We start from the raw sequence: 22,456 nt of genomic DNA, 5'->3' as shown, positions 1-22,456 counted from the left end.
TGTGATATCAGTCACTGATGTTGCATGAGAGGGTCTGGCTTGCAATCTCTTCCTACTTCATAGAAATGTGTTTAATGGGGTTAAGGTCATGGATCTCTGTGGGTCAGTTTAGTTCTTGCAATGTCCCAGAACAAATTTGTAATAGCTGTTCTGTTTTCTTATGTAGGTTGACACTAAAAAGTAAGTAATTATGTCTATTCTGGGCTAAAGGTGTAGTACTGCACTCCCACCACTAGATGTCTTACAGTATATTCCACTATTGCCTGGCACAGCTGAATGTATTGACATTAAGGGTTAACTGTTTATGTGAGTTTACCTCACAGGTTTTATTCTCTACCTAACAACCTATCACAAGTCAGATTCACAGTCTCCCTATGTCTTCTCAGAAAGCTTCTTGCAGTTCATATATAATTGTTGAGTAGGCCATGTGTCCAATTTCAGTCAGTGAGTGGGATAATGAATGCTGTTTCTAATTAGTTTATTTAAATCAAGTGTTTCTGTGCTAGCCATGCTTTGTTAGTAAACTTGCGGTTAGGCTACTATCGACAGGGACCAAGACGTGTCCATGCTTGGGGACTACACTTTTATCAGCAATAGACGGACCTTCATAGCCATGAGTGGACCCAGGTTTTTCTCTCAAGTATATTACCACCTAAGACGTGGTTTAAACCCTTCTACAGCTCATTGTCTGGATAGGTCCCCCTTAAGATAGCCCACTGTCACTTAGTCTCAAGTAAAGCCTAAAGTACCAAATCTATCCAAGTAACAAGAGACTTTGCTTAAGAATCACTAAACTCAGTATACTTGCTCGCAGCAGTCATTATACAGAGATTTATCTATCTTAAGTCTACCTGATCAGAAAGGCATTTATAGTGTCCAATGCGTGACGCCAAGAAAAATTATAATGTCCCTTTGGTGGTATTATTGTAATATGCTGAGGGTATTGTGTTGCTGGGCGGTGTAGTGCAACCTTAGGGCTCACCTTCTGAAACTTTCCTGTCACGGTGAAGTCCGAAGGTGCTGGGGCCCTTGACTTCTTCAGCATACACGCAGGGACATATAATTTTTATTAAAAGTCTTCACACAATAGCGGTGAAAGTATATCAAGACTTTACTTGAAGGATAACTATATACAATCCAATACAGGGGCATCTGATGATGGCAAACTGTTGGCTTGATCAGAGTCCTTAGCTTCATGGGTATGGTTACCTTGGTTACTATAGCTTAGACTTGGTGGATAAATAGGATTTTTAAAGAGACAGACCTGTTCCTGAGACTTTATAGCTTTTCGCCTTTATAATGTACGTGTGAATAGGTACTTGAAGTTACTGAAGAGACTTGACGCTGTCGACGCTCACTATCATGTAGGAGGAAGACGCATGGACACACTGACTTGGAAGCCAGGAAGATGTGGACGGTGAATGGGAGACCCTCTATCACTTCACCAATCCGACAGCAGGCACTAATAAATACAGAGGATGTCCTGCTAAGACTTTGAAGGCACATATTAGTCCTTATGGCTGACTGGAAACAGGTTAGGAGGTTGAAGATGGAGTCCGACAGGATTACTGAGGTGACGTAGGGAGGTTAGATGTGACTCGGGCAAAGCTAAACTACCAACTGTCACTGACAAGACCGCAAAGCCCTTCTGGGTAAAAGGTGGGCGGAGCTAGCTTTCCCCTGGCCAATCACTAGAGTGTGGTAGGTTGCAGGGGAGGAGCACTGATCAAGCTCAACACTTGTATTGTTAGCAATTAATACATAACAACATATTAAATAAATATGTAGCAGAAAACAATACCACTACAAGAGTGCTAAGGAAGAGCAGCAAATACATAGGCCCTAATGCAGACTGTCTAAGGTTGCCAATAGCAACAATACATCTCCATACATTGATTTATCTAAAGTATCTTCAGTGTACCTGTTAGGAAGCGGGGATCTTAGCCAACTCTTAGGCTAACTCTATTGCACCTTGATTACAAAGGGAACTGGTATTCAAGTATACTGTGCCTTTAAGTACAACTTTAGAAAAATATGAAACTTGTTTAAGTTATTGCTTGACTCTAACGGCTGTGTGTTGGGATCCAGGAAGGGCACATACCACTCTAAAACAAGTACCACAACAACTGCCCTTGCAAGTACTAACTAGAACCCACTGGGTCACCACACTCTTCCACACCAAACTCATTCAACCATGCCTTTATGGAACTTGCATTAAGCACTGAGGCAAAGTCATTCTGAAACACTGCTGTTATCAAATAATGTTTGTAATTTTCCATTAAATGACAAATGTCCAATAAAAGGTCCAATAAAGGCTGTCTTTTTGATGGTGTGTAAACATAGCCTAAAAAGTGGAAATAGCTGAAAAAGAGAATAATGTTTCTGTTCCCATATTCAGTGTCAAATTGACTGTAAGTTCCATTGTGATTTACTGTACTGTAGTTTTGTGGGTCTATTAACAATGGTTTTTATGCTGTTCACTATGACAACAGCTTCAGATGTAACACAGTTTCCAAGTTAACCATTTTAATGCATTGGTGTACGTCAACAGAAAACTAATATACTACATAAACATCTCCCAGAATAATTATAAGAGGCAACGTTTAACCCTTAAAGGTTGAAGCATATGACCTCTGTGGAGTAAAATAATGTGTTTATCATTATGGACATTTGTATAGTAATTAATTATGGAATATGTTCTGTACAATTACAGGTTTTTCCCAGAAAAACATTGTGAACCCAGCAAGAGGTCTTTGTTTATGCACAGTGCTTTGACAGTGTTTCTGATAATTAAAGGGAATATGTCATCAGAAAATGTCTTCTTGTTTAAGTTAAAGGGATTGTCCAGCGAATATTTTTTTTCGTTCATAACAACTGGAGTCAGAAACTTATATAGATTTGTAATTTACTTCTATTTTTAAAAATCTCAACTCTTCCCATACTTATAAGTGTTGTTTTATTTACATTTAATAGTGTTCTCTGCTGACACCTCTGTCCATGAGCAGTAGCAAATCATCATAGAAAACCTCTCCTGCTCAGGACAATTCCTGTCTCAGCCAGAGATGTCAGCAGGGAGCACTGTGTCTGAGTGTAAATAAAAAACAACACTTCCTGCAGGATATATAGTAGTTTATAAGTATAGGAAGACTTGTGATTTTCTAAATATAATTACATTTCAAATCTATATAGCTTTCTGACATCAGTTAATTTGAAAGGAAAAAAAAAATCTCTGGACAACCCCTTTAAGTTCTTATATTAAATGCATGTTTTAAAATATGTTTGCTATTTTTTTCCCCATTGTACTATCAGTTCTATAAAATATTCCTGAAAAGTTTTCTTTTTAAGTCTATAGCCACTACAACTAAAACTAAGACTTCTGTATGGATCATTTGTCAGCAGTGTCCTCCTCATCATTACAGACAGGAGAACAGTGAAAGGTGATACCAATGAATAGGCAATAAGTGACTGGTGATATCTGCAGCTTGGCCTCCCCCTCCTCATGGGATTACTTCTAGACAGGTTACAGAGCATTCCCAGAAGCCATTCCTATGTTTCCTGTCTATTGTTGCCTACAAAACACAGCAATCACTGATCTCGGGGAGATCAGTGAAAAAAATCCAATGAAGTACTCAGTCAAGAGTCTCCATTAATACATTGCCCCCTATAAATTTAAATATCCAAAAAAGGGGTCAATTGTGAGTCTCAAAACGCAGGAATAGCCAAAAATTCCTCCAGGGAAGGAAAATCTGTTGCTAAGAGGTGCCTCCCAGTGGGGAGATCACCAAACCACCCTGATACGTAGCCCCTTAAAGAGGATGTACCACTAGGTACATCCTCTTTAATCTGACACAGGGATAAAACGGCGCCATCACGAGCAGGCCGATGCCGCGCTCGGTTTTTCCATCCGCGACCCGGTTCCTGTGTACGGCGCCATTCTATCCATGGGTCCCGGGCTGGCCCATCCCCAGTGGGAAGGAATTCCCTCCCCTGTATGACGCCATTGATTCTAACGGAGCTGTGTCATACAGGAAGGGAATTCTCTCTATTTATGGGGGCCCGAGCCGCCATGGATAGAACGGCGCCGTACACGGGAACAGGGCCGCGGAACGAAAAACGGACCGCAGCACCGGATTGCCTGTGACGGCTACGTTCTATCCCTGTGTCAGATTAAAGAGGATGTACCTGGTGTTACATCCTCTTTAAGTCCCACTAGGTTGTGAGTATTGAAACATAAATAAGGAAATAACAGGGTTGACCTTTTTGCGTCAAGGTCTAACTCTGTTGCAAGTATTGCGCCATGACAAGGGTATACCAAAGCCAGGCATCCATCCACAGACAGCAGTTTCAGGGTATTTGCCCCTAGTCAGGGTGGAGCAGGATTATGGCTAATGGAGACAATGAAAAGTAGACCAACAAAATACAGCAGTCACTGAGCTCAGGCAATCAGTGAACAAAATCCAATGAAGTACTCACTCAAGAGTCTTCATTGATATATTGCCTCTTTTAAATATAAAGGACTACATTTTAGGGTGGTTTCGTGATCTCGCCACTGGAAGGCACCCCTTGGCAACAGGTTTTCCTTCCCTGGACGGATAACTGTCTATTTCCGTCTTTTGAGACTCACATATGAGGCTCCACAGACCCCTTTTTTATATATTTAAATTTTATTTACTTCACTGGATTTTTTTTTTACTGATCTCAGTGATTGTTGTGTTTTGTTGGTCTACTCTTCATTGCCTGTTAGCCAGAATCTTGCTTCACACTGATGAGGGGAAAATACCTCAAAAACAGCTGTCTGTGGATGGATGCCTGGCTTTGGTAAACCCTTGTCATGGCGCAATACGTGCAAAAGGGGCAACTGAGGCTCAATGGACCCCTTATTTGTATATTGTTACCTATAGTCAATTTTTAAATAAATAACAATATGATCGGAAAATAGAAACAGATTGACGCATAGGATCTCTGTGGAGTAAAATAATATGTTTATCATTATGGATGTTTCTATAGTAATTAATTATGAAATATGTTCTGTACAATTACAGGTTTTTCTCAGAAAAACATTCTGAACCCAGCAAGAGGTCTTTGTTTATGCACAGGGCTTTAGCAGATTATTAAATGGAATAAGTCATCAGAAAATATCTTCTTGTTTTTTTTTTTTTTTGTTTGTTTTTTAACTTTTTAGTGTTAAATGCTTTTTTTAAATAATTTTTATTTTCCATTTTACTATCATACTACTTTTAAGTCTGGCCCTAGATGTACAACTAAGATCTAACTAATAGATCTAATACAGCAATACATTCCCTTTAGCAGATGAATGTAACTACAGTATAGGAAGTAAAGAGGTTGCAGTTGCGTTCAAGCGCTGAAGCTTTTCTTTCATATGAAGAAACCAGAACATCAAATGGAAGCCAGGAACTCATCTCTTTGGACAAATAAAATGGGGAAATAAAACTACTATCCATTTCACTTATTGCTATAAAAACAAGAAGAGAATGCCTGTAGTGGATAGATTACATCGCTGGAAGGCTATAGAGTTGACTACGCTTCATTACTGTGTTATCTGCATGTTTCACTTATCACTAGTCTAAAGGTCATAGTGTTAAGAAATCTGTTACTGTTATCTTTAATATTGATAACAGCTTTATCTTTTGTAAATGCAACATGATCTCTATTGTATTAAAGTGTAAGAGATTGTAATTTCTAAGGGCAGAAGACCAGACAAGTGTGTAAAGAAACAAAGCAATAGATAACACCCAAATAGAAGAACATAAGACTTTTACTACAGGTCTCTGGTGGGGGTCCATCCAAATGACCCCTAACACAGTATCATTACAGAGCATTGTTTGTGCATGCATTATAGTCTGGTCATACAGCACTTTGAGTAGTCTTTTTAAAACACATCAAGTAACTGGAATAAAATAGACGTAATGATGCACTTGATGAGCACTGTTGAGATTCTACATTCATTCTACAATGTGTGTAGTCCATCTTCAGTTCTTTAAAAGCAAATTACAGTATCCAGAGTACAACACAGAGGTAAGACTAAGCAACGGTAAGACTAAATTAATTAACGGCCAAACCGTAAGGTTCTGGTTTGGTAACATTTACTGTAAGTTTGCTCATCTTAAAATAACTAGCAAGGCGGTAACACAGTAAAATGACATTCTATGTGCAACTTTATATATAGACTATGTTTTTTTCTTGTCTTTTTAGGATTCTAATATCATCTTAATAAAATTATATCTTTACTCTTCTATTTAATGCCTAGAAGATCCGGCTTGATTTGGTCAAAGAACCATGTGGTTTACTGATCATAGTACTCTCAGGAGTGTTTATTCAGCTAGCATTATCCAGTTTTAGTCCTTTTCACAATATGTAAGAGAGCGGCCATTCTGTGATTCAGACGGGTCACGGAATGGACGGTCTCTGAAAATAACATATAAGACAGCGCTCCATAGCGCAACTCAGACAGGGCTGAAGTTTTGAAAGTAAGCACATAGAACTCTCACCTGAGTAGGTTGTGCTGATGTAAGGCACAACTCTTACTGGCAGCATGTGAATGAACCGCAGCCACTCCCGACTAATCCCCACAGGGATTAAAGACAGTCAGTATCCTCCTCCACTCCAAGGCGGGTAAAACAGGCGCAGGTCCAAGAGGTAATAGAGATATAAAATATCATAAAATTTATTAAAAGAATAATGCCAGCGACACTGTGTCGCTGGTCTCTGAAAATATCATCCCGGCTGGATGATCTTTGCAGCCGCAGAGTTCTAATGCGGGCGCATCCATGCGCGCCCGCATCAGAACTCCCCACTGCACACTATGGAGCGTGCGGCTGGAGCTGCTTTCTCCATAGTGTGCACTGTCAGGGGTTTCTGCAGCCTCTATTCAACGAATAGCAGCCGCACAAAACTGACATGTCATTTTTCTGTGGCCGGATGGAATCCCGGACGGAGCATATACTATGGGGGTATTTATGAAGAGGGGTTAAACTCAGCTGTGCTGCAACTATGCTGGTTCCTGGACCTCCCGCTGTCCACCAGTCATTGTTTTCACAACATCCGCTGATCTGGAAATCGCCACTCAGCATAGGCAGCACTATTTCTATTTCCATGTTGTGAAATGATGATACTGGCAGACAGCCGGAGGCCCGGGAAAGGCAGCTGTGGCAAAACGGGACACATAACTATACAGCACTGTTATATCCCCTGCATCCCTGGTAGCAATGCAGATTATAAGATCACCTCTGTAAAGTCTCATCAATGTAGTGTGGGAATGGGGTGCCAAGTACCCACTCCACTGTTACTGTACATGGAAATATTACCTAATCACCTTTAGGTCTCATGCTCATACATGCACGCTCTTACCATCACTGAGGGCACAGTGGCATGAAGAGGCACAATGGCAATAATCATGTGATCACCATGTTGTAGTGGTAAGTCATGGTTTACTTAAGGTCCTTGAAGTACTATTATGTCAAGATGTAAGTGACTGTATCTCTGTAAAAACTAAACACAAGCCCATTCTAGCTCAAGCGCCCACCAGAGGATTCACCTGTTCCTCAATTGACCAGTTCGAGCATGCATCAATGTAATGCTCAGCATTTTCTTGTTTTCTGACTCCCCTATTAGTGTAACCAGATGGTTTTTAAAATTAAAATTACAGTGTGTAATTTATTTTACAACCTGAAATCAGATTTCTTCCATTCTTTGGTTAACGTCCTATTACACAAAGCCATTATCGTCTGTATTCGTCTGTTTCTAGCTGTTGCAGCCGATAATCATTTTGTCTAATAGATGACAACAATCAGCCGACATGTTCGATGTCAGCTGATCATTGTCTTTTAACAGGCTGAAATACCAACTATCAGCCTGGCAATGATTTGTGCCGTCGCTTCACGCAATAGAAGTTACAGCAGCAGACCTCCGCTGTCTCCTATGCGCTGCCCCCTGCAGCTCCTTGCGACCCCCTGAGCTCTTACCCGCTCCTCCTCGTTCGCTGTAGGCACCAGTAGTAGCACTGGCAGCAGGCAGGGAAACAAGGAACAAGGGAGCGCTGACCTGTCTGCGCTCGCTTTCTCTCTACATTGCCCCGTGTAATAGGGGCTTTCAGTTGTAGTTACTGAAATACCTAAATTTCTTTCACACACACTCCTTGCCTTTTTCAATTATTCAACATGCATATCTCACAGTGTCTGGTATTTTAGGAATCCATCTTGATTATCTAGCAATCCTGTGTCAGGGACACAGTATATAATAAGTTATTTGGCCATTGAACTAGATTTGTTTGTGTAGTATGTCAGAATTATCAGTATTTGCATTTGAAATATAGAAAAGAAAACCAGCTCATTTAGCTTTTAAAACAGAATCACAATTTTCTTGCTAAAGCACAAAATATTAAAATCTTTTGAAAAGTTTAATCTAATGAAAAAATGCTGTAGTCAGGAAATTATAGTAAATGGACAAGTGCACATTTAAAGTTTACCTACTGGTATAAAAAACAACAACAAAAAACACAGCTGCAGCTGTGTATTAGATATTATGCAGCTGGAAATGTTTAGTTGCTATCTTCCTTCTTACATTTTCTCCCCGTCTTAGGCCCCGTGCACACAGAGCAAAAGCGGCGGAATTCCGCCAGCTTCCCTTGTCATAATGACACTCTATGGGAGACTCGCAGGCCGCATCTCTCAGCGCTGAAGAATGAACATGTTTATTCTTCAGCGCAGAGAGAGGAGCTGCGTGAGTTTCCCATAGACTGGCATTATGACAGGGAGTCTTACTGACAAACTCTTTTCTGAAAACCACACTTGTATCCTCCATATCCTATCTGTCTACAATTTAGTGCTTTAGATCAGCGTTCTAAGGCCCGGCTGCTTGAATAGTTACTAGTTAAGCCATTTAAAGGCTCTGTAAACAAGTTAAGCTCAGGGATGGGCACTTATTATCTGGAACCTATCAGCCCATTTAAAAGGTCCCTTAGTAGAGATGAGAGGAACAGCCACAATATCATTTAGCGAGCTTTGTAAATTTTGGGTGAAACTTGTTAGGATTTGCAAATCAAATCTTAACGAATTTCATTAAAACAGCAAAAACCGTTGCTGCTACAATACTTGGACTATTACAGAAGAGCAAATTTGTTAAAGCATGTTGTAAAAGTGTCAAAAATCGGAAGATCACAATTTAATCACAATACAAAAAATTTCAATCATCAGCCAGTCAATCATCCAATTTCTGCCATGGACAGCAGTGGACCTTGGTGGATCAGCATTATAATATAATTTTTTTTCCCAGGACAGGAGTGGAGTGCAATCACTGATTATGTAAGGCGAACATTCAGTTCAGTAATGAAACCCAACTTGTATAACACAGTAGGAGTGGAGTGCAAACTGACAGTAAATTGGTGTAGCTCAATAGGAGTTTACAGTTTACAGTGCCCAGTGAGTGAATAATATGGACTTCATTGGTGAATTCCTATAGGCACCCAGTTACTTGGCAAACTGGACACTTGGCTGACAGCTACAACATAAAAATCACCCACCATCACTCCTCCTATCCCATCCTATGCACTCTGTCCCTAAATCACTCTGTTAGTCTCTCCCTGCTCTGCTGTAACTACCTGCTGCCATCCTGCTTTCTCCCCTCCACACACAGCCAACTGGCCACCTCCATAAACGAACCACCTTATATCGGGGGCCTGCAGCTGACTGAAACGTTAATCCCTTTCTCAAGCCCAATGACTCACCAGGAAGCATGTGCGACCACCATTTATTTCTGCAAATTTTCTTAATGAATCCGCGTGAATTCGCTTCACAAAAAAAAGGGAGTTGACAGTAACATTTGGGGCAAATGGTAATTTGCCAGATTTGCTTCGCTCATCTCTAGCCCTTAGCCAAGATTTCTTGGTTGCCATACTGATTGACTGAAAATGGGAATTCCACTACAAAAATTTTACTAACTTATAGGGCAAGTTAAAAAAGTCATCATATATTCCAGGCCCCAGTTTAGCCAGTGCTATTGGGCCCCATTGGGCATAACGTGATGCCCCATTGGGCATAACGTGAAAGGTCCACCCATATAGCAATCCTGGTAGAATCAAATTAAGCCACTACAATGTGAAATTTCATGGACACTATAAATAATTGTGTTCTCAGGATATAACTTTCTGTTCACTGAGGCTCACTCAGGCTGGGCATGTATGTAAAGAGTAATTTTATGGTAATGAGGACTAGGTAGGAATAAATAATAGATAGAGCTCACTCCATTGGGTTGTACAATTCTATTATGAAGGGCATGGTCTTCCACTCTTACCTTACACAGTAAATTTGGGATAGCCTGTGCATCCCTCATGATGCGGGTGTGCAGGCGATCGACGAGTTCCTAAATAGCACAGATAAATCTGAGGATTTTAGAAAATTTGTATGTGTATCTTTAATGTTCATACTTACCAATAATAATTTCAGGTATTATAAAGAATGGTTCAGACAGCAAGCGGGGATGACTATGGGGACGCCAGCAGCATGCGTTTATGCAAATATATTCCTGGCTATTTTTGAGCAGCGCTATATCTTTACTGCTAACAACCCATTTATACATAGAATCAAGTATTTTGCAAGATTTATGGATGACATATGTATTATATGGGAAGGGACTAATGATGATTTTCTCGCTTTTATAGAATTCTTAAATGTATGTAACAACATGAATATGTTTTTCACAGGCCAATATGGTGGTGATACATTAGATTTTCTTGATGTCACTGTAAAGATTATTAATAGAGAAATACATACAGAAGGTTACAGAAAGACAACATCACGTAATGTCCTGTTGCACTTTGAAAGCTCGCACCCAATAGCAGTTAAGGAAGCAATACCGTATGGGCAACTGCTACGCCTTAAGAGAATATATAGTGATCAGATAACTTATACACAGCAGGCTAAAGATCTAGTAGAAAGATTGAAAGAACGGGGTTACCCTAATGAGACTTTAAATAAAGCACTTAGCAAAGCAAGTGACACAGATCGTGATGCTCTATTAAAGAGTAAATCTAAGAGAGAAATGAAAAAAGATTTAGTTTTTCCTTTAAAAATACCCCCCTAAATTTTCATATAAAAAGGTCCATACAAAAAAACTGGTACATATTGGAGAGTGATCCTCTTCTAACCGAAGTAGCAAACCGCAAACCTCTGATTACTCATAGACGTAACCGCACCATAGGCGATAGTGTGAATAGCGGTAAAGCCACGTTGCAAAACACCTGGCTAGAAAGGAGTCTCCCTAAAGGTAATAAAAAATGCCACCAATGCTCCTTCTGCCCCCAAAATCTAGCAACTAACATGTTAACATTGGGAGGAAAAAACTGGGATATTAGACAGCTCATAACCTGCAGAAGTACATATGTAGTCTATGTCATCATGTGTTCTTGTAAATATTACTACATTGGAAAGACGAAACGAAAACTTTTTCACAGAATAAGAGAACATCTTTACTCCATAACAACAGGCAAGGGAGCTACTAAACTCATTGAACATGTAAAAAACCATCATGGTGGAAACAAAAAATCACATATGTTTGCAGGATTGGAAAAGATAGATGTGCCCGAAGGAGGTGGAGATAGGCATTCAGCGCTACTCAAAAGAGAAGCATTTCTCATAGCGCATTTTGAAGCCACAGGTCCTCTAGGCTTTAATGAGAAAAATGAGTTTAATGCCTTCTTATGATCTGTTTTTAATTGTATTTTTAATCACATGTCATGTTTATGCTAATTTAGGAGGTTGCACTATATATGCATAGACGTTGTATGACGCCATTATGCAGCCGTGATGAAGTGCCGAATAGGCAAGAAACAGCTGTAGCTGCTTCGCTAGGCATCCTTTCGTTTAACCTGTCTGCCTTTATTGTATTTCTCTACACATAAATAAAGTACTGCACTGAAGACTTCAAGAAGGGGTGAGTGCCACGTCTTTTGTTCTAATTGTGGAATGCAAATTTGGGATATCCAACTGTATTGCTTTCCAGGATAAGGATGTTATGCATGGTATGCCCATTTGTAAGTCCTAGGAGACAAAAATGTCAAACATTTCTTTTGCACAAATAATGTGGCAGTTATACTTGCATAAAATACATTGGTACTAGTCTTTTCAATATAGAAAGGTTTGCATGAATCGGTTGTGATGACTCTTATTCTCCGCTATGGTTGGTATTCTGATACCCTTGCTCTTCTTGCCTCCTCTCACATTCTCTTTTTCTTTTTTGCAAGCAAGACCAGAAGTAGAGATTCTCTTGGTCATTGGCTAGACTGACTTGCTTCTCACTGTTCAAAGCTATACTAAGTGTGGGCCTGCTGTTTTGGAATCCCTTCTTCTGAGGGCTCAACCAGTAAGATTCCAGTCTAGCACCTCCTTTAGGAGTGCACACCAAAGGTTGACTGCCCAATGTCACCACTATTGTAACAAATGGAGTCGTGGATCCACTGTACCACCTCTAGCCATGATGTAAGCTGCACCAGGGAGCGGAAAGCGGAGTCTAAGGGGCCGCTGGTCTTCTCCAGTGCCCACCCCAGGTTACTATGCCTGGCTTGGCTTGCTAGTGATAGCAGGCAAGATGCAGCTGGAGAAAGGCAGGCAGGCTGGAACATAGCAGGACTCACAGCAGAAACCAGGATAACAGTCATAGGCAGGAACCAGGAACAACAGGAACCAGCAATGCCAAGAACCACAGGCAGGAATCTTGGGTAAACTGGGACCACACACTATGGGAAGCACGCAGAGGCTCCAACACTAAAGTAAGGGCAGAGAGTTATAGGGAGGTGTTTAGTGCACTAGACTAATCAGGAATGTCACTTTAAATCTGTGACAGTTGGCTCCTGTGCACCCTAGGAGGTATGGAAGTGCAAGCCAACCGGGAGGAGAGGAAGCTGGACCATGGCGCAGTGAGTTGCCTTGGGAGACGAAAGATGGGGTGGCACCAAGCCTGGGGAAATGGGCTCCAGTGTCTGCAGCCAACAAGGGACAGGGAGAGTGGGCACAGTGGTGGCCTGGAGCATGGGATGCTGCCGCAGTCCTAACAGCTATGAGCTGTTTTCCTCTTGATTTAACCCCCACCTCATCCACCTAACCATACACAAGAAAAATCTCTAGGAGAAAGAAAGGGAAACTACAGACATCATTTTTCTCACCACACACACATAGGAATACCCCACAAAATATTGATTAGTAAATAAAAACTATGTAAAAGAAGCTTTGTAAAAGTGATTTTCCTAAAGAACTAAAAAATAAATAACAGGCTAAGAAACAGATTTATTATCAATGTGGAAACTCAAAGTGGTTATCAAAATATATTACTACTTTGTGGACATTTAAATATATAATAAAATTAGATTAATAAATTACATAGATTATATATAAATATATAGAGTACCAAATATCTAAAGAGAATTGCTATTGTTAGACACAGGGACATTGGTACAGTTCATTACATAACACTTAGAAAATGTGCGTCTGATAAGAATACACAGATGCCATTGACTTATATAAAGTTCATAGGAGCAATGAGAAGAAATGTGTTGTATTCTGAGCTGGTGGAAACGGGGATAGCACCTTCTGCCATAGAACTGTCATCTTTCAGATAAGAGTTGAGCATCAACTCTGTCTGACCTTGAATTACATCATTTCTACATGCCCACAAGGTTTAACAAAAGAATTATGGTAACATCAATTTAAAATAGTAACATCCTTTAAAAAAAAAAAGAAAAAAAAAAACAGTATGGGATTTACAAAAAGTATTATTCTACACATATTTTCATCATAATATTATTGGTAGGGGTCTTATTTGTATATATAGCCCAAGGCTATGTTCACACAACGTAAGTAAAGTATTAATCACGCCCACTGTTGCCGATTTGCAACACGGATATGATTGATTAATACTTTACTTACATAAAGTATTAAATCTAGCTGGTTATGGAAAGGGGTGGTGGTGGAATCCTATGCAGGTTTTTTAACCGGGGAGGCTTACCGGGACATACCAGGTCTGCTAGCAACTCTGGACTCTGGAGGAAGCAGCAGGTAACTCCCAGCCCCTACCATCAACCCCCCCCCCCCCCAATGGAGAGCGCACTGAATCTGCCCCAGCAAGGAAAGGGGCACTTAACACCCTTCCTTGCTGGTGCAGGTGCCGTGCCACAACAGTCTGACTCACAGGTAGAGATGGCTATGGCTGTATCCCAGTTTTCCAGGCAGTCCTCAAGGTTGTATCCACCCTCTCCACAGAGCGGGCACACAGCGGGAATCAGAAGCCGAGAGTTCAGGTTCATACGAACCCGAACCTTGGCCAGTTCGCTCATCTCTACTCACAGGGGGTCAAGTCCCTGGGAGCCATACTGTAACTCCCATGCCCATGCTGAAGGTCACCTAGCTTTCCCAGGATTCTGTAAGGGTTAACCTTACAGGATGCTGGGGAAGCTGGGTGACCTCCAGCATGGGCATGAGAGTTACAGTATGGCTCTCAGGGAGTTAGGTCCCTGGAGCCAGACTAACTCCCATACCAGGGAATTTAAATATCCTGCTCAGAAGCAGACTGCTTTCTGCTTCTCGGTGGGAAACCTTGTAGGGCAGGGAATCCCGGCTTAATGAGGGGATTCCCTGCTCCTGTACAGTAAGGAGGGGTGCACTATATACCCCTCCTTACTGTACAGCCCCAGAGGGTTTGTAGTGATGCTGCTGCATCACTACTTAACCTCTTACACTCCGTGGACCGGGTGCATTACACCTGACACACGGAGCATACCGGCTCCACATTAGGTGGTGAAATACACCACCTCTAGTGTGGATTTAGTCTGCGACCCATGTGCGACTATTTTAGTTAGTTGCACATGATAAATTATGCCTACTTTAAGCCTAAGCTGAAGTAGGCATGATCAGTGTATGTGCCAGAAAAGTCGCATAATTTTTCGCAGCTATGCGGTTGCTCAAAATTTTGCGACTTTTCCACTCCAAAAAAAGGCATATATTTTTGATAAATCTCCCCCATTGTGTGCCTAAATCAGGTGTACATGACATTCACTACACTTTCTAAGTGTGTTAGACTCTTTTTAGACACTTTTGCACCTCCTTTGACCTGAGGCGTGGCCTATTGGGAAAGTGGGTATGTCATAGTTTAACCCTCAGGAGACACACCAGTTTTAATTTTTGTGCTTTCCTTTTTTCCTCCTCGTGTATATAAGGCCATAGTGTGTGCATTTCTCCACCTAGAGACCCCGATGAGCCCTTATTTTTTGTGTCACTAATTGTACACATAATTTTTTGCCTAAAAATGCAGTGAAACCAGAAAAAAATTATATGTGTGGTAAAATTGAAAAAAACACTATTTTTTTTATATTTTTTTTATGCCGTTCACCCTAGGGTAAAATAAATGTCTTATATATGTTCCTCAATTAAGTACGATTACTACGATATGTAATTTGTGTAACTTTTATTTTATTTGCTGGCTTTTAAAAAAATTTAAATCTTCAAAAAAAATTGTATATATATATATATATATATATATATATATATATATATATAAACGAACAGAAGGTGGAGGACAGCATCATCTTCAATCAAGTGTTAGATATTTATTGTGCCAATTCGCATAGTACAGTGCAAAGTTTCAGCTCATATAACCTGAGCCTTTTTCAAGCATAAAAAAGGGTTGTACATAGCGCCATTTTATATAACAAAACACCAATCACCGTGCGTCTTGTTCTCAGTGACGATGGAAGCGTCCGCGGTGATGAGCAGGTGATTGAAGCGTGGAAGCGTCTTGATATCCATGACAACGATGATGATCCGTCACGTGCAGCAGAAGGACTGCCATGATTGGTTGGCGGACGTAAAACGAGTGGTTGGCTAATATCTTTACCCGTCAAAGGTATTCGGAATCCCCATGACAACAGCCTGATACATGGTGATCTTACAGATGATTGGCTGAAGCAAGGATGACGTAATGATGATGCTGTCGGATGTCCTATCACAAAGCGTCTAGTGCACAACCTCTGTGAACTTGTTTACAAGCCGAACACCGCGGCCGGCTTGGCGGAGACGATGGCATGGTATCGTGTTGCCGGTGCAATCGGAGAGTAGTATGGACAATTATGAAGAGTCCGGATGGACCTCAGATAAGGCATGAACATTATGAAGTATTTATTATATGATCTTGTGCGATATATGTATAAATTATGACAGGTACCGCCTTTTCTATGCTATGATTGGCCGCTTTTAATGATTTGTGATTGGTCTTTTGTTATATAAAATGGTGCTATGTACAACCCTTTTTTATGCTTGAAAAAGGCTCAGGTTATATGAGCTGAAACGTTGCACTGTACTATGCGAATTGGCACAATAAATATCTAACACTTGATTGAAGATGATGCTGTCCTCCACCTTCTGTACGTTTGTGTAAAACTGGGGTTGGGAGCCGAACCCCTAGAGGACTGTGCATCCGATTGGCGTGGTTTCCGCGGACCTGCATCGATTTTTTGGTATATATATATATATATATATATATATATATATATATATATATATATATGTTCCTTAAAATTGCTCTATTTCCATGCTTATGACACTTTTATCCTTTAGTCTATGGGGCTATGTGAGGTTTAATTGCGCCATGATGTGTTCTTTCTATCGGCTGCTTGCTTGCATAGATGCAACTTTATTGTTTTTTATTACAATTTTTTGCGCTTACGCCGTTTACCATACAAGATCAGGAATATGATAATTTAATAGTTCAGGTGATGAACAAACATGTTTATTTATTTATTTTTATTTATAAAACGGGAAAAGGAGGGTGATTCAAACTTTTATTAGGGGAGGCAGTTTTTTTATTAATATTTTTTTTTTCACTACACACATACTAGTCCCTGGGGGACTTCTAGTATAGCCACATTGATCTCTCATTGAGATCTATGCAGTATAGATATACTGCATAGATCCATGAGATCAGTGTTCTATGAATGAGTGCAATAGAATGCCTAGCTGGGATCAGAGCCAATAGCGCAGACCCCGACCCGGTAAAGATGCCGGAATCTCTCCTCCGCGATCACGTTGCGCGCGGTGGGGGGGGGGGGACAATTCCCTCATTAAACCACCAATGATGGGGACAGCAAGCATTTAGATGCAGCTTTCAACTTTGACTGCTGCATCTAAATGCCTAATTATTGGACCTAATAGCCGCGCTCCCGGACTGCATATAGCCGCGCGACCCCCCTCTGAACCCCCTTACCGACGCCAGGACGTACAGTAACGTCCTGGTGCATCTAGGGGTAAAGGGGCGTAGTGCAAATGCAATAATAATGCACCAGTTTTGGGCTTACATTTTTGGAAAGCCAACTATTAGATGGTGCAAGCTTAGGCCTTGTTCACATGTTCACTGTGTCAGGAAGCAGACGGCACGGACAAGACAAGACAGTGAGCCCTGACGCTGAACCCATTAACTGTCCCTACCTACTTGCCTCAAACAGCCCTAGGCAGCCGCGGACAACCACAAAGACAAAGCAAAAGTACAAAATCAGAATCCAAAAGGCATAGTCTAAGTACAAGCAATATGGTCAGGGGCAGGCGGCAAGCAGTAGAGGTCAAAAGATAAAAGGCAAAGATCAGGAGAAGCAAAGAAACAGAACACACAAGCAGGCAGAGACTAAGTCAATAACCAGCAATGAGTGCACAGACTGGGGTTAGTTATATAGGAGGCCAGGGTTCTGGTCCAGGACATAATTGGACCATCCCCCTGATCTCCAAGCACATACACCTGAGAACAAACAGATCCACTGGAAGACCTGTCAGTCACAGCAGAACCAAAACACAGATTAAAGGACAACTCCCGCGGGACCCCCCCCAAAAAAACACAGACACACACAGACACCATACTCACCATCCCTCCGGTGACGATCGCCACTCCATTCGCCCGCCGTCCACCTCACCGTCACCGCCGTCCGCCGTCCAGCGATGTCTCTGATTTCCGGGTCCTGGGGATGGAAAAGGCTGCCAGTGCGCTTGCGCACCGGCAGCCTTTTCATTGGCTGGAGCACATCACATGGCTTCCAGCAACCTCAGCCAATCAGGGCTGACGAAGCTGGAAGCTATGTGATGCGCTCCAGCCAATGAAAAGGCTGCTGGTGCGCATGTGCACCAGCAGCCTTTTCCATCCCATTCACTCTCTATGAAGACGCCGAGGAGGAAGAAAACCCGGACCGCCCCCCGGCTCTGACGTCGTCGTCACCAGATGCCGCCCGGGAGAAGAGGACCGTGACGATCGTAATAGGTAATGTATATATTCTTTAACTTCCGGGCGGGGGGGGTCGGGGGTCCGAAAGTGGGGGAAGGGGGCCAGACCGGGTATTTAACCACATTACAAAGTTATATAACTTTCTAATGTGTGTTAAATAAGCTAAAAAAAAAATTCGTGGGAGTTGTCCTTTAACCATGACATGGCCAGACAGAAATCCGCAGGTGAAGTCAGGTGTGTCCACCAAACAAAGTGAGCAGATAAACCAGTGTTCAGACAATGAAAAACAAACCACAGAAACAGAACAATACAAGAAATCAGCGCCTTCTCGGCCGTACAGCACGAGCCAAGGGGCGCATCACACTCCGCAGAGATACAGTCCGGATTAAACATGTTCGGTGGATTAAAGTCCACTACCTCTACGATTAGTGAAAAAATTTCAGTGATTGCATCTTTTATTTCAATCCATGTCAGTTTTTTCCCGCAAATCTGCCAGGAGTGGGCCTGTGACACACTGCCTGACATCACATCATGGACGTCAAAACGTGGAATACATAAAAAATGTCATCCATGGTTACATAGTTGCTGTAATGTCCGGAGGGGTAGAGGGTGAGTGCAGCCCTGAAACTAAACCTCCAGCTGTCCCTGCCTACTTGACGACCACCCTAAACAGTGGCCCCCAACTGGGCGGCAGTCCCTTCCTAAGATATTGTGAGGGATAGGAAAAAGGACAGAAATAACAAAGTCAGACTAGCCAGGTCAAACCAGGAGAACACGCCAGGAACAAAATAACAAAACAGAGACAAAGTCAGAAACCAAGCCGAGGTCAGAGAGTCCAGGAGAAGCACGTCAAAAACCAAATCACAGAGACAAAGGGAAATCCAAGGTACAGGCAGAGGTCAGTAGAACAACAGGTATCAGCAGGTAGATAAATGCTAGTGAGGCTTTGAAACCAATTCACAGGCAACTCCCATAAGCAGCTGAAGCCTTATATAGAGCTTCTCAGGGAGAACAGATCAAGGAGATCTTGGAAGAATGGGAACGGATTTGACTGACCCGGCGCCTCAGTCTCCTGACAGCATTCACACGCTGCACAGCATGTGGATAAATAGACCGGCGTTTCCCTATGCCTGCTAGCCTCGCAGCCCGGGGAAGCTGGCTGATATGTCAGGAGACGGTGGCGCTACCACGGGCGAAGGCAAGTTTGTTACAGTTAGATAATGAGGTTGAAGTAAAAAGTCCATCATGTTCAACCTACAGAAGCCCTACCATGCTGAAGGCAAAAACCCCTATGAGGCAGATGCCAATTGTCCCATCACAGGGAGAAAAACGCCTTCCCGACTTCAATGGCAATCAGAATAATCCCTGGATCAACTTCCTATCACTTGAAATCTAATGCCTATAACTTGTAATATTATATTTTTCAAGAAAAGCTGCCTTGAACTTACTTAATGAATCAGCCATGACAACATCATATGGCAGAGAGTTCCACAGTCTTACCACTCATACAGTAAAAAACCTGCGTCGATGCTGATGGTGCAATCTTCTTTCCTCTAGACATAGAGGATGCCCCCTTGTCATGGTTATAGACCTAGGAGTAAAAAGATCAATACAAAGATCTCTGTACTGTCTATTCATGTAGTTGTACATTGTGATCAGATCGCCCCTAAGACGTCTTTTTTCTAAACTAAATAGTTCCAAGCTTGATAACCTGTCTTGGTACTGTAACCCACCCATTCCCTTAATGACCTTTGTTGTCCTCCTCTGCACCCACTCCAGCTCAGCTGTGTCCTTCTTATATACCGGTGCCCAAAACTGTACACAATAGTCCATATGTGATTTTACCAGTGATCTATAAAAAGGTAAAACTATGTTCTCATCCCATAGACTTCTGTTAGGGAATCCTTGCCGTACTCATGCTCCACACTAGGACATGTCCTCTTATTTCACTGAACGGATTGTGGATCTGTGAAGACTTGGATCAAGTGAATAGCCCAGTAGAAATAGACCCTAAAATTGCCCATGGTCGAATAAGGCCTTAGGGTCCTATTCCCACGGGCCAAGGAGGGCTTGATCAACGATGTAAACGAGTGGCCTATTCCACGGCCCGATGATCGTTGAGCGAGGGCTGCAAGGACATTGTTACCGATATCCTTGCAGCCCTTGCAGCATCATACATTACCTGTCCAGGCTTCTTCTCCGCTCTGTCTTCATCCCTGGGTCCTGCGCGCTCTTCAGTCGGAAGATAGAGCGTGCGGGACCCGGGGATGAAGACAGCGCGGAGAAGAAGACCTGCAGGTAATGTATGATGCTGTGCTTCTCAAATCGTCGGTCGCCTGCCGCGCACTGCTATTCAACCGTAGCGATGCGCGGTGGGGGAACGATGATTTTAGGTCTGGCCCTAAATGAACGATCAGCCGATGACACGATCATCAGCTGATCATTCTCTTTATTTCACCGAACGATAATTGGCCAAATCGGGCCAAATGGGGCCGATCCGGCCGATTATCGTTACTGTGGAATAGGGCCCTTAGACTAAACATAGCAAAGATGCATCCGATGCCTGGGCCTCTGTGATAAATCTGGTGCATGCTTAGAGTGTCTAGTCTACACTGCTCAAGATTAAGAATGTCTTTGATTTTCTCTTTTCCAGTAAGTATATATACTTAGTAGTGATGAGCGAATAGTGAAATATTCGAATATTCGATATTCGTACGAATATCTCCCGAATATTCGAATATTCGTTCCCATTAAAGTCTATGGGAACAAGTATTTGATTATTGAAAAACATCTATTCGACCACTTGGAGGTAAAAAACGGAAGCTGGGGGATTTAAACGCTTATTGAATATTTATCGAATATTCTGCGAACTATTCGATAATATTCAATAGATCGAATACCTTACTATTCGATCGAATATCTATTCACTAAAACAGTATTCTCACATCACTAATACTTAGATATTAGCGAGGCCTGAATTTATTTCAGATTATTTTCAGATTTGCAGTCAATTTGAAATCCTGCACACTATCTCTGCCCTTTCGTGACTGTCAAAGAGAAGACCTTTATAGCACTTTTAAGGCTTTGTTACCTGCTGCACCAGCAGGAATCTCCAGGAAGCCCCCCTCAGAAGATCTTTTTCCACATGAACACCTGGCACTGCTGTCTGCTTCTTGCCCATCTTTTCTTCATCTGAGCCAGTACTGCTCATCATGTGCTTAGGCCCCTTTCTATATCTACTGTAGATCCTTGCCCCTGAGAATGGTGCAGAAACTCATATCACTGACTACAGAGTTTCCCTTCATAAAGGTCAGATTCCATCTCACTCAGAGTTCAGCTTTCTTGGTGTCACAGCAACCAATCTAGCCTTTGTGTTGCACAACATTGAAGGGAACCTGTCACATTATACTGTCCAATCTGCCAGCAGCTTGTTTTACAGCAGGAGAAGCTGAGCAGAATGATATATTGTTTTGTGGGAAAATGTTTAAAGTTGCAATTTATTGATCTAAATCTCTGCTTATTTTTAACCTTAGGATTCCAGGGGAGAGTCCTAATCTCTTATTGACAGCTATCTCTATATATACTTATTAGAGATGAGCGAACCGAGTTCAGGTTCAGGTTCAGGTTAGCTGGGGCTACCAAACTTGGATAAAGCTCTAAGGTTATCTGGAAAACATGGATACAGCCAATTACTATATCCATGTTTTCCACCTAGCCTTAGGGCTTTATCCAACTTCAGCAGCCACCGCTATTCAAATGCCGAAAGTTCGGGTTCGGATCGACTCGAGCATGCTCGAGGTTCGCTCATCTCTAATACTTATACATTGACTAGTGCCAATTATAAAATGACAATACCTACTGGACTTCTAGACCTGAAATAAATTTAAGTCAATAAATTAAAAGTTATACAGATTTTTTCCCCTAAAAACTGTTTAAGGCTTATCAGCATCTCCTGCCCTATAACAAGCTGACTAAAGATTGGGCGGCATTTTAATATGGCACGTTCACTTTAACAACAAGTCATCCATTAACTTAACCTGGTCACTGTAGACATAGCATATACAAACATAACATTGTAATAATATATTTCTTAAACCTTCCGGCTGCCCTAGCTACCTCTATTGGCAATTGCAATTCAGGTCTTTCTACCGTGCGCTAACCGATTGTTAACTCAAACTATTTCTCCTAAACA

This window comes from Dendropsophus ebraccatus, chromosome 1 (assembly GCF_027789765.1).
Source record: "Dendropsophus ebraccatus isolate aDenEbr1 chromosome 1, aDenEbr1.pat, whole genome shotgun sequence".
Taxonomy (NCBI): domain Eukaryota; kingdom Metazoa; phylum Chordata; class Amphibia; order Anura; family Hylidae; genus Dendropsophus; species Dendropsophus ebraccatus.
The sequence above is the reverse complement of the archived record's forward strand: the minus strand, read 5'-3'. Positions refer to the sequence as shown.